The sequence below is a fragment of the Cupressus sempervirens genome, chromosome 7 (genome assembly GCF_028749045.1).
Source record: "Cupressus sempervirens isolate cs-2001-9-10 chromosome 7, ASM2874904v1, whole genome shotgun sequence".
Lineage (NCBI taxonomy): Eukaryota > Viridiplantae > Streptophyta > Pinopsida > Cupressales > Cupressaceae > Cupressus > Cupressus sempervirens.
In genome coordinates this window covers 830,975,978-830,989,174 of record NC_143124.1, presented here as the reverse complement: position 1 = coordinate 830,989,174, position 13,197 = coordinate 830,975,978, and the positions used below count along the sequence as shown (strand labels likewise).

The 13,197-nt window shown below is 42.1% G+C and overlaps 1 protein-coding gene across 2 annotated transcripts in view; it reads left to right on the top strand.

The window, feature by feature from the left end:
* The window catches only part of LOC149549956 (GDSL esterase/lipase At5g45910-like), a 245,468-nt gene that overhangs the window by 73,532 nt on the left and 158,739 nt on the right, over window positions 1-13,197 (top strand). The gene's annotated exons all lie outside the window — the stretch shown is intronic.

Sequence of the window (13,197 nt, the reverse complement as noted above, 5' to 3'; positions counted from 1 at the left end):
TTTTTTTTTTTTTAACTGCTTCCTCTACAATCCACCACAAATCCCTCTGCACATAGAAATTCTTCTCCATATTTGCCGCCAACTGACTCTTCCACGGCTTCCGCTTGCCTGCTGACTCCATGCAACAATGACTTATTTCTTCTTATTTTGTTTCCTACGTCAACAACTGTGTGTGATTGTCCCTCATTTTTTTGGTATTTGAATTCTTGCAACCGCATCATTTGCATTCCGAACCATGCTCCACGGCCTTTCTGTCCTCACCCGCGGCCTTCTTGTCCTCCCCGCGGCCTTTCTTTCCTTTCTCGCAGTTTATGTTCTCCCCGCGGCCCGTTCTTCTCCTACCCGCGGGCTTTGTTTCCTTACCCACGGACTATTCTTTCATTGGCGGTTAACGGCGAGGATTTTATAAAATATAATGCCCGCGGGGGCTCTCTCTTCTTTTTTCTGCCGGAGGAACTTATGCTGTCAGTCTTCCTCCTTTCTTTGTCGGAGTAAATATGCTACGGGGCTTTATACTCTGCGGGGGTCTCTTGCCCGCGGACCCGCGGGACTTTAAGTGCCCGCGAACAGGCAGTTGCCCGCGGGACTTTCAGTCCGCGGGGTCCGCGGGACTTTCAGTGCCTGCGGACAGGCAGTTGCCCGCGGGACTTCCAGTTGGTTTTTTTTTTTTTTTCCTCCTAAAAGAAATCAAATAACAGAGGTACCTCCATTTTGCCTCCAGGCGTCGCCATTCTGCAACGACGACGGAGTCAGCTGGCCATCTTGTGACAGCGACGGAGTCTTCCTGGCACCATATATTTTGAGTTTGGATCTGTTGATTGCCAGAGGTACTTTCTGCCCGTCCAAAGTTGATAATCTGATCGCTCCATTGTCGCCGACCTTCCAAATCTGATATGGTCCAACCCATCTACCCTTAAACTTTTCCACTTTGATTTCATTCTGACCGTCGTACGCCTTATGTTTGTTCTGTGCCCCCTCGTTGCCCACTGTGCCTGCGGTCGTCGCGCAACTGGATTATTTCCGTGCTGTTGGTGCCCTTCCACTAATTTTATGCTACGGTATAACCTTTTCTTTCCGTGCGGTCTATTCACCATGTACCGAACAGTGGGATCTTTCGTTTTTCTGTGTTCAAACTGTATGTTCTTCCCCTCAGCTTCAGCCATGGCAGCTTTTCCTTCTTCCGCTTCCTTGCATTCCTCCGGACATTCGTTTTCCTCCTTTTTCTTATCTTCGTCGACTGTTAACATATTGCAACGCGAAAAGAGTTCGTAGTCTTCTATCTGCCAGTGGTAAAGGCCATTCACCGAGTCCAGGTCGTCGTCATTCGATCCTTCGTCAAGTCTCAATACTCCTTCATCCGGTTCCATTCTCCTCTTTCCTTCGTCATCACTCTCGCCTTCACTATCAGAATCTGACAATGCTGCCTCCTCGCCAACCATTTGCGTGTGCAGGTCAATTATGAATCTTTTGCCTCCGTGCTCCATTGATAGGGTATTGCGTTTCCAATCATGTTTTACTTTTGCTTGCACCAACCAATCCCATCCCAGAATAGCATCATAGCCTTTTCTTTTTAATGGAATGACCACAAAATCCAATAAAAATGGTTGCGTACCAATTGTTACCGGTTGCGCTTTCAGAATTCCCAATGGTTTGATTCCATGTTGGTCTGCCGTGAGCAACTGAAATGCAGGTGGCCACAGCGTCGGCTTTCCCAACTTCTTCCAAGTATCCTCCGGTAAGACATTCACACCGGACCCTCCGTCAACAATTGTCTCTGTCAAAACATTTCCCAAAATCCCCATCTCGACGACCGCCGGATGCCGTCCGGATGTGAGTGCCAGTAGCATTGGGTCTGTTGCCGTCGCTTCCCTACTGTCCCTTCCTGTGTCCTCCGGTGCTTTCGGAAACAGTGTATGATTCAGAATAGCCGTCCGCAACTGGGGCATTGTGAGAAGGAGGTCACTTATCTTGACCGGTATCTCCGTTTGTAGGATTTGTCGTACAATGTTTTGTTCTGCAGAGTTCCTTGCCAAGGTGCCGGTAATATCCTTCAACTGAGATGTCCCCGCCGACGATGCCTTTGCAATTTTCGCCTGCGCTTCCCCCACTTTTTTCTTTTCCTCTGTTTGCCTCCGTGTAATTGCCAGAACCTCCTCTATATCTGTGCCAACAGTGATCAAGTTTACTCCAGCCTTTGGACACTTGGAATCTTCGTGATCGCCAGGTCCGCACCATCTGCATAATAATTTCGGTGTGTTTGCCACTGTACAATCTCGCACAAAATGACCCCACAAATTACACACGCGGCATTGAACAATTGGCCGTCCATTTGCATCATATTGAGTTCAACTTCGGCTCCCATTATTATTGTTATTATTGTTATTATTTTGCCCTCTTTTATTATTCTTGTATCCTCTGGATGTAGCACCGGCGGTATTCGTGTTTCCGTTGCTACCTGACGGAGAGGCCTCCTGTGTAAGAAGCAGCTGCGGAGATCCTCTTGTTTTCATGTTAAAGGGGCAGTCCTTTGTCGAATGTCCCATGATCTGACAGATGTCACAGAATTGGTTCTTCGGACACGATCCTTTAGTATGACCATCGGTCTTACATTCCGTGCACCATAATTCACTACCTTTTGGCTCTTTCTGCATATTTTTAAACTCCTTCATCATTCGAACCATATCTTTCTGTAAGGCACGAACCTTTTTGTTACTACCTTCGTCATCGCTGCTATCATCTCCAGCAGATTCGTCATCATCAGAGTCAGAGGAGCTGGTTTTCTTCTTCTTTGTCTTCTGCGCACTTTCAAGATCGAGGGCTTTGTTGTAAGCATCGGCATATGATGACGGTGGCACAATTTTCATTTTCCTCCGCAGTTTTGAGCGTAGGCCGTCCACAAACCACCTTTTCTGCAATCCGTCCGCTGGCTTGCTTTCCATTTTGTTTATTAAGTCTTTCAATCTCCTGGCGTATACACGAACAGTTTCGTGCTTCCCCTGCTTGGTATTGAAAATTTCCGCTACAATTTCATTATCATCCCGCAAAAGTTTAAATTCTGCCAAAAACTCCTTTTTAATATTATCCCATGTATCCAGCTTCTGCGGATCCATATCCGAAAACCAATCAATCGCGACACCCCGTAGGGTTGCCGGAAATTGCCTGGCCCATTCATCGGCATCTGTGATTCCATTTGCCCGCCAGATCGTCTCACATGTCTTACAATGTCGGAGGGGGTCGGTTGTACCATCGCCTTCAAATTTTGGTAATTTTTCTTTGGGTCCCGCCATAACTCTGGAGGTCTGCACTCCTACAGTGGTCGGCACTCCCACACCGGCAGTCTGTACTCCCACATCGGCAGTCTGCACTCCCACACCGGAGGTGTCGATAGCTGCAACCCTTGGTGAAGACGGAGGATCCTCCGAAATTGTTTCCCGCGGAAGTCTATCCTGGACGAAGAGGTCACTCAACGCTCGTGCTCCGTCGGCACCGCGAGCCGTGCGAGTTGATGCTCTCCCGTCTGAATTTTCTTCCCTCGGCGAACACAAATTCAAGAACTCCTCCCGTGCTTCTTCCACCAATTCCACCCGCTGCCGAGTCTCCTCCAACAATTCCTCCGCACTTTGGTTTCCGTCGGCAATCTTTTGAAATCTTCGTCGGCGTTTGGCTTGCTGTGCTAGAATTAAATTCTCTTGCGCAATATGGATTCCATCTTTTCCCTTCACCTTATTCCGATCCTTGTTAAGCTGATTTGGCATTAATCTTCATTCCTCCCACCTTCCAGATTCATAAGGCAACGGCGCCAAATGTTTACCGTACAGGTAAAGAAGCCAACACATACAGACAATAATAGAAGAATAGCAGAATAATATTCGCAATAGTAGATTCATGACCATTTACAATGATCCCAGACGGGATATAAATACTACTGCCGAACCTTCCCGAAGGAGTCCGTTGGCCACAATTATTCTATCTGTTACAAACTATTTACCGCCAGACCGTCGGCTACGGAATACCGAAACACCGCCGGGCCGTTGGCTACAAAATACAAAAACACCGCCGGACCGTCGGCTACAGAAACATCGCCGGACCGTCGGCTATAGTAACACCGCCGGACCGTCGGCTATAGAAACATCGCCGGACCGTCGGCTACAGGAACACCGCCGGACCATTGGCTACAGAAACATCGCCGGACCGTCGGCTACAGGAACACCGCCGGACCATTGGCTACAGAAACATCGCCGGACCGTCGGCTACAAAATACAAAATACCGCCGGAACCATCCGGTCGGCTAACAAACGGAATTAGAGTACATACTCCTTTATCCACTGAATGAAGCATAACTGGTCAGGTTAGAAAAAGGCTAAAGACTTGGTTTATGTTCATCCCAATTTGCGTCTTTTGTCACGTAAGAATCCCCACTACGAGGATGGGTTAACAAAGCTTTAGGATGTAGCCCCTATGTGTGACAACTTGGATGTAACCATTGAGGATCTTACTAGACTTAGTACGGCTTATGATGATGATGACATCCCTACGCATGTTGCATCTAGTGGGAGTGAAACCACTTTGGGTTCAAATTATCTTGAACTTACTGTAGTCGAAGATGAAGATCCAATAGATAAGTCTTTTTGTAATCCTCTTGATGATTGATGAATCATGAACTACATTATGTAATGGTAATGATAATCATCGAAATTGTGAACAAATATATATGATATGGCTTATTTGAATACTTGTGAACTATCAATTGGCATTTAATATTTATCTTTGGCCTTTGGCATTGATCAATGATGAAGTATCATAATGTCAAATGCTTCAATTTTGTACATTCTTTAATTTTTTGTATATACCCAAAAGCTAAGTCACAGGGTTCGCCAAATTTTCAGCTTCAAATTCAAAATTTGGTGAACCATAAAAAAATGAAAATAAAATGCAAAAATTCACCATAAATTTGTACAACACAAAAATCTTGTCATTTTGAAAAAAAATAAATTTATTGTCGGTCGTTTTAGGATTTTTGGCCAAAAATATTATAAATAAATGGGTTCCCTTCATTGTGAATACATCAACGAAGCCTAGATTTTTAGGGGTTTCTGAAGGACAATGAGATGTTTTGAGCATTTGAAGACTGTTTCTCCGTTGAGCATTTGAGTGTTTGAAGATTGTTGTGGAGGTTGCAACAACTGGTGTTTGATATTGCCGACTGGGCAAAAGTTTTGGAGGTTGAGCGAACATATTTGCGATATGATCTTGCGGAGGTAGCAACAACAATAGGCAACAACGACTCTGCTGAATCTCCCGACTCTGCTTCAATTGTCGTTGACGGATACCAGGTAGGTGTTGTAAGTTTTATTTTGTATTGTTTTGTGCTTTAGGTTTGTGTATTGTAAAATTTTTGCATTTTTCAATGTTTAGGTTAAAGTTTATCTTTTAAAATATATGTTTTTTATGTATTTATTATTTCAATATTATATGTTTTTATTATGTATAAATTTTATATATTACATTTTCTATTTTGTAATCTCAAAACAAATATATATTTTTTTTGGTCGGTAGAAGATTTTTTATATTATTAAAATATCCTTTTAACAATATTACATCTAGGCTTTAAATTATAGCCTTCCTTTACACATACATATTTCATCTCAAACAACCATCTTTCTATACATATTTGAACTTCCATCTTCGTCCTAAGTCCTAAACCTAATACAAAACATATACACATCTTGGCATATCTTAACTGGCCATTGTCAGAAAAACATAAAAAATGAGCAGTGTCCGCCACCTGTCCTGTTGTACTCTTTTCCCGTTTTCCACTTTCCACTCGCTCGCTTGGCCTTGGCTCCTATTCGACCTCTTTTCAACCTTGCGTCTATGTGCTTCTTTCTCCTTGGTTGTCCAAAAACTGCCATCAAAAATTGTCTTTTTCTATCATTGCATTGATCTGCATCATTACTTTCGTTCAGCTATCCATTGTCAAAATTTCTTTCAGCAATTTTGTTCTTCATCGCCAATCTTAATCCAAACAAAAATGGCCCATTTTACTTATCTCCTCCTTCACTCTTCCACCCTCATTGGGAATTTGACCCTGACCACCCTCCTAATCCTTCTTCCTCCCGCACTTCTCGGCTTCCTTGGGTGGGCAATGAAAAAGCCCATAACCCTTCAGCTGCTTCGCTCCAGAAAGACTCCTATTTCAGCCACTAGCTTAGCCCAAGCCAACTTTATCTTGGCTTTATAACCTTCCTTTTCCACCCGTGTTGCCCACCACAGAAAACCCACCCTTCCAATTCTCATGCCTACTTCATAATATTCATAACATTCACTATAATCAAAGTCTTTCCCCGGCCATGCCCACTCTAACAGGTGATTCCATTCCCACAATTAAATAATCCGGAAACAAATTTCTCATTACCCATTCCGCTTCTTCCACCGGGCTTGCTATCTTTAGCCCCCATGCCATTATTATCACCGCTATAGCCATTATTGAAAAAGCTCCCCAACCGTCTCCTTAACGACTTATATCACACATGGCGTTGGGCATTTGAGCAGCAGTTTCAACCTCTTGTTTTGCACCGGTCCAAACAAAGCCTTCTTCTATCTACTAGTTTTAAAGGTAAATGTTGCTTCCATTCTGCCTATCAATTCAGTCACTATCACTTCTACAGATTCACTGTTCAGATTGTTAGAATAGCCTTTCACCTTTACTATATATTGCCTTCAAACAACTTTCACACTAAAGGAAACATCACATCAACCTTCTACACAAATCATGCTAACCCTGATATAACATCTTGTCATGATGAAACCATTTATTGCTGATTTTCCAAATCTGCCCATCAGCTTTTCTGACAGTCCTTTATGATGTCAGTCATTTTTCCATCATCTCTAAAAACCATTCGACCAGTCTTTAAAAGAACACCAACTAATAAATGCAAAAACCCTCCATCAAATCCTTCCCAACGGCTACAACTTTCAAAAATTGGCCCTTCATCCTCCCTTAAACCCATTGCCTATTTTGAAAGAGCATCCACATCTCTGTTTGCTACTCTAAAAACATGACAAATTTGAAATTCCTCAAATCCATTTAACTCTTCATTAATAGACACTAACAAATTTTCTAAGTTCCATGCAAAGATTGAATTATTGCTCATGGCCTGCACAACCACTATTGAATCACCTTCTAAAATAATTTTTTTCCCTCCACATCTTTTTACACATTTTAATGCTAACAATGCTGCTTGGAACTTTGCTTCATTATTTGTCCCATCCTGTAACCTTAATGCTCCATATGCCACAGTCTCCCCTAAATAGTCCTTCATAATGCATCTTGCTCCTGATTTCCCAAGGTTTCCTTTAGAAGCCCCATCAAAATTTACTTTTAACCAACCTTCTTCAGGAGCTACCCACTTCGCCTCTTCCCTTTTATTGGTTTTAGAATTTGATTTTCCCTTAGCTCCTGCCTTTCCTATTTTAATCCCTGGCCACATTTTTTGAATTGCCCTGTCATATTTCATAAAAACACATTTTGATATATTTTTCCTAAAGACTGCAGCATTCATCACTTCTTCAATAGAATGATCAATCCTTTTAAGAAGCTGATCAATTGTCTCTGATCTATCTTGAAAAATCCTCCTATTCCTTTCCTTCCAGACCTCCTATATAACAATTAAGGGACTCACTTTCCAAATGCATTTAAATAAGTTTCTTCTTCCTACTCTTGGCCATGAAATAAAGAAATCCTTAAGAGAGGGGCTCCATGGTCCAGACCAAGCCAATTTTCCTCGAAGGCATCTCCAACACTTTGTTGCTATGTCACAATTTAACAATAAATGATCAACACTCTTCTCTTCCTTTCCACACAACACATTTTGTAGGGCCCTGGAAACCAAATTTTCTTCTTCTATCCCATGTTAGGATTCTGCCTTGTATTGCTAGCCATGCGAAGGTTCCGACCTTTGGGAGAATTTCTTTACTCCAACACAAATCCCCAGCCTCAAAACATTCTTCCTCCTTAGCGTCTAAGATTTCATATCCAAGCCTGACTGAAAACTGACCCAAGGCTATTGCACACCAACTAATCCTATCTTCTCTATTAATTATGTAAACCTTTCTTCTCTTAAAGATCTCCCTTAGGGATTGTTGTTGTCCTTCAGATAGGCCTTCCACTCTCTAGTCTTTCCACATCCAGTTTTTCCCAAATACCCCTTCCACTTCATATAATTTCTCACATTCCTGCCTCACAAATTACACAATATCTGTTTCATTTCTCTATCCCTTGTTTCCTCATCTAAAGATTTGTTTCCTTTCCATGAGTCCTCCCAAAACTTTGCCCTATTACCATTACCTATGATCCATGAAATATGGTCTGTTATGACATGTCTGCATGAAAGAATAAAGTTTCATATTGCAGAACCTTTAATCGGATTTTGAATAGTTAAAATCCTTATATTCTCATTAGAATCCAAATATTTGGCTTTAAGAATCCTAATCCACATTTTCTCTACAGCATTTTCCATCTGCCACACCAACTTAGCCCCCAAAGTAGTGTTCATTGTGTTCCAGTCTCTAATTCCTGCACCTCCAAAATTCTTAGGTTTGCAAATTTTTTCCCATTTAAGTAATGGCCATTTTTTCTCCTCTCCCACCCCACTCTAAAAGAATTTCCTCATCTGCCTTTCCACTAAGTTAATCACCTTCTTTGGGATTAATAAACACATCATTGAGAAAACAGGCACCGCTGAAACCACAGATTTTAGCATCAAGATGCTTCCTGCAAAAGTCAACCACTTACCTTTCCATCTTTCCATCTTCCTCAGACATTTTTCTGCCAATTCCTTCCAAACTTCACTTCTATTTTGCCCTTGAAATAAAGGAATGCCCAAATACTTACTTGGAAGATTTTCTTGCTTTATATTCGAACTTCTTCCAATAGCTCTTCTCCTATAAAGGGGGGTGTTAAAAAAGAAAATTTCAGACTTTGCCCAATTTATCTTTTGTCCTGACACTTTTCCATAGATTTCCAAAGTTTTTTTTATCGGTCTAGCTTCCTACTCCGAAGCTTCACCCATTAGAAAAATGTTATCCACAAGCTACAAATGTGAAATTGGGTCCACTCCCCTTCCCACCTTAACCCCTTTCCATAGACCTCTAACTCTTTTTTCTTTAATCAACCTCCCTAACACTTCAACCAATATTATAAATAGGAAAGGAGATAAAGGGTCCCCTTGCCTAATCCCTTTTTCTAACTCAAAAGAACCTTAGGGACTACCATCAACTAACACTAAGAACCTTATAGAGGATAAACAACCCTTTATCTAGCTAATCCATTCCTCCTTAAAACAAAAAATTTTCAGAACTTTGAATAAAAAAATTCTATTTACCTCATCATAAGCTCGTTTAATATCCAACTTTAACATCATTTTGCTGAGTTTGTTTGTTTTGATTGAGTGGATCATTTCATGGGCAATAATCACCCCTTAAAAAGTAGATCTTCTTGGAGAGAATCCACTTTGTTTCTCCAAATTACATCATTCAGTACCCCTTTAAGCCTATTGGCAACTACCTTTGAGATGATTTTATACACAGTATTACATAAAGAGATTGGTCTAAAATCATCGAAAGATTTATATTCATCCCTTTTTGGAACTAATGCAATAAAAGTATTATTTAAATCTTTTAGAACAAAACTCCCTCTTTTAGATTCCTCCACCATCCCCTAAATTTCCTCTTCTATACACTCCCAAATGAGTCTAAAAAAATTCCGTGTAAAGCCATCAGGCCTTGGACTCTTATCTTTACCCAAACCCCATAAAACATTTTTCACTTCTGCTTTGGAGACTTTAGCATCTAACCTTGCATTTTGCTCATCTGTAATACAACTTTGAATGCACTCCAAAACATCCTCATCTAAAGCTTCCACCCCATCCTCAGCTCTTCCTCTGTCTTTGAAAAAATCTACTGCTGCTTTCTTTATCAATTTTGGATCACTAATCACCTCACCCTCTCCATTCTTAATAGAATAAATTTGATTGTGGGCTCTTCTTATTTTAACTGAATTATGGAAGAACTTTGTGTTTCTATCCCCTTCTTTCAACCACGTTTCTCTTGATTTTTTCCTCCATAACACTTCCTCTCTTAAAAGGATTTCATCATACTCTTTTTTTAGCCTCTTTTCTTCTTTGAAATCTTCCTTGTTCATCCCCTTTTGAATTATTCTTTCATTCAAAGTTTTAAGTGCCGCTTCCAGTTCCCTTTTGTTGTCGGTAGAAACTATGTAGCTGACGGGTTCATGTCGTCGGTAAAGATTGTGTAGCCGACAGGTTCATGTTGTCGGCAAAGATTTTGTAGCCGACGGGTAGATTAGGATTGTTATGTAGTCGACGGACCTCTTCGGGAAAGTTCGGTGGAAAGTATTTATACATTATCTGGGATCATTGTAAATCATCTGATCTTATGAAGCACAACGTAATGTCTTGGCATACACGAATAATAACAAAAGTACTGCTGTTGCTATTCTTGTTCATTGTCTGTGTCATTTAATCTATGCGGTGAACATTTGGTGCCGTTGCCCTATGAACTTGGAAGGAGGGAGGAATGAAGCTTAATGCCAAATCAGCTTAAGAAGGATCGAAATAAGGTAAAGGGAAAAGATGGAATACGTATTGCGTAAGAAAATTTAATTTTGGCACAGCAAGCCGAATGCAGGAGGTTCCACAAGAATTGTTGGAGGAGACTCGACAGCGGGTGGAGTTGGTGGAAGAAGCAAGGGAGGAGTTTTTGAATTTGTATTCGCCGAGGGAAGAGAATCCAGACAGAAGAGAATCGACTCACACAGCTCGGAGTGCCGAGGGAGCAAAAGCGTGGAGTGAACTCTTCGTCCGGGATACACTTCTAGAAGGGACACCTTCAAAAAATCCTTCTTCACCAAAGTTCGCAGCTATTGAGACTGCTGATGTGGGAGAGCAGACCGCCGGTGTGGGAGAGCGGACCACCAGTGTGGGAGAGCAGACCGCTGGTGTGGGAGTGCAGATCGCCGGTGTGGGAGTGCAAAGCCACAGTGGGGGAGTGAACACTGCCAGTGTTGCAAGACCGAACAACGCTTGTGCACAAAATCCAGTAGTGATGGCGGGACCAAAAGAAAAGCTGTCGAAGTTTGATGGTACGGTCGATCCCATCCAACACCGTAAAATATGGGAAACGATTTGGAAGGCAAATGGCATAATAGATTCAAACAAATGGGTGAGGCAATTTTCGGAAACCCTACGGGGTGTTGCAATTGATTGGTTTATTGATACAGATCCACAAAAGCTAAACAGTTGGGACAACATTAAAAAGGAATTTATCTCGGAATTTCAATTGTTACGCGATGATAATGAAATTGTAGTAGAGATATTCAATACTAAGTAGGGGAAGAACGAAATTATCTGCGTCTACGCCAAGAAATTAAAAGACTTGATAAGTAAAATGGAAAATAAGTCGGCGGAGGGACTTCAAAAAAGATGGTTCGTGGAAGGCCTATACCCGAAGTTGCGGAAGAAAATAAAAATTGTGCCACCATCATCATACACAGAAGCATACAACAGAGCAATGAATTTGGAAAGCCAGCAGAGGACGAAAAAGAAGAAAAATAGTTCCTTTGACTCAGATGACGACACGTCCTCAGGAGAGGATAGCAGTGATGATGAAAATAGTAGCAAGAAAGTTCGCGCCCTACAGAAGGACATGATTCGTATGATGAAGGAATTTAAAACCATGCAGAAGGAAACAAAGGGAAGCAAATTATGGTGCACGGAATGTAAGGCGGAAGGTCACACAAAGGGATCCTGTCCAAAGAACCAGTTTTGCGAGATATGCCAAATCATGGGACATTCTATAAAAGAATGCCCCTTCAATTTGAAAGCTAGAGGACCTCAACAGGTGCTTCTTACACAGGCAGCTCCCACGTCAGGAGGGAACAGAAACACAAACATTGATGGTGCCACTTCGGGTGGGTACAAAAATAATAGCAGAGGGCAAAACAACAACAATGCCAGCAATAACAATGACAGCTGAAGTCAAATTCAATATGATGTGAACGGACGGCCGATCGTTCAGTGCCGAGCATGTAATTTATGGGGCCACTTTGCTCGGGATTGTACAACGACAAACACACCAAAATTATTATGCAGATGGTGCGGATCCGGCGATCATGAAGATGCCAAGTGCCCAAAGTTCGGAGTAAATTTGATCACCGTCGAGATGGACAAAGAGGAGGTTCTGGCAATTACACGGAGGCAAGCAAAAGTGTACTCCGAACTGGTAGAAGAAAAGAGAAAATTGGGGGAAGTGCGGGCAGAAATTGAAAAGGCATTGTAGGCAGACACCACTAGCACCCTGGCAAATAACTTTCGGAACAAAACATCGTACGACAGATCTTACAAACGGAGGTACCGGTCAAGATAAGTGACCACCTTCTCACAATGCCCCAATTATGGACAGCCATTCTGAATTATACACTGTTTCCGAAAGCAACAGAGGACATAGGAAGGGACAACAGTGAAGTGACAACAACAGACCCAATGCTTTTGGCACTCACAACAAGAAGGCATCCAGCGGTCATCAAGATGGGGACTTTGGGAAATGTTCTGACAGACACAATTGTCGACGGAGGGTCCGGCGTGAATGTGTTACCGGAGGATACTTGGAAGTTGGGAAGCCAACGTTGTGGCCACCTACATTCCAGTTGCTCATGGCAGACCAGCACGGGATCAAACTGTTGGGAACCTTGAGGGCGCAACCAATAACTATTGGAATGTAGTCATTTTTATTAGACTTCATGGTCATTCCATCAAAAAGAAAAGGATATGATGCTATTCTGGGACGAAATTGGTTAGTGCAAGAAAAACATGATTGGAAACGAAATACCCTATCAATAGAGCACAGAGGTAAAAGATCTATAATTGACTTGCACACACAAATGGTAGGTGAGGAGGCAGCATCGTCAGACTCAGAAGGTGAAGGCGAAAGTGACGACGAAGGGAAGAGGAGAATGAAACCAGATGAAGGAATATTGAGACTAGGAGGATCGAATGATGACGACCTAGACTCGGTGAATGGCCTTTTCTACTGGTAGATAGAAGACTACGAACTCTTTTCAAGTTGTAATATGTTAAGGGTTGACGAAGGTGAGAAAAAAGAGGAAAATGAATGTTCGAA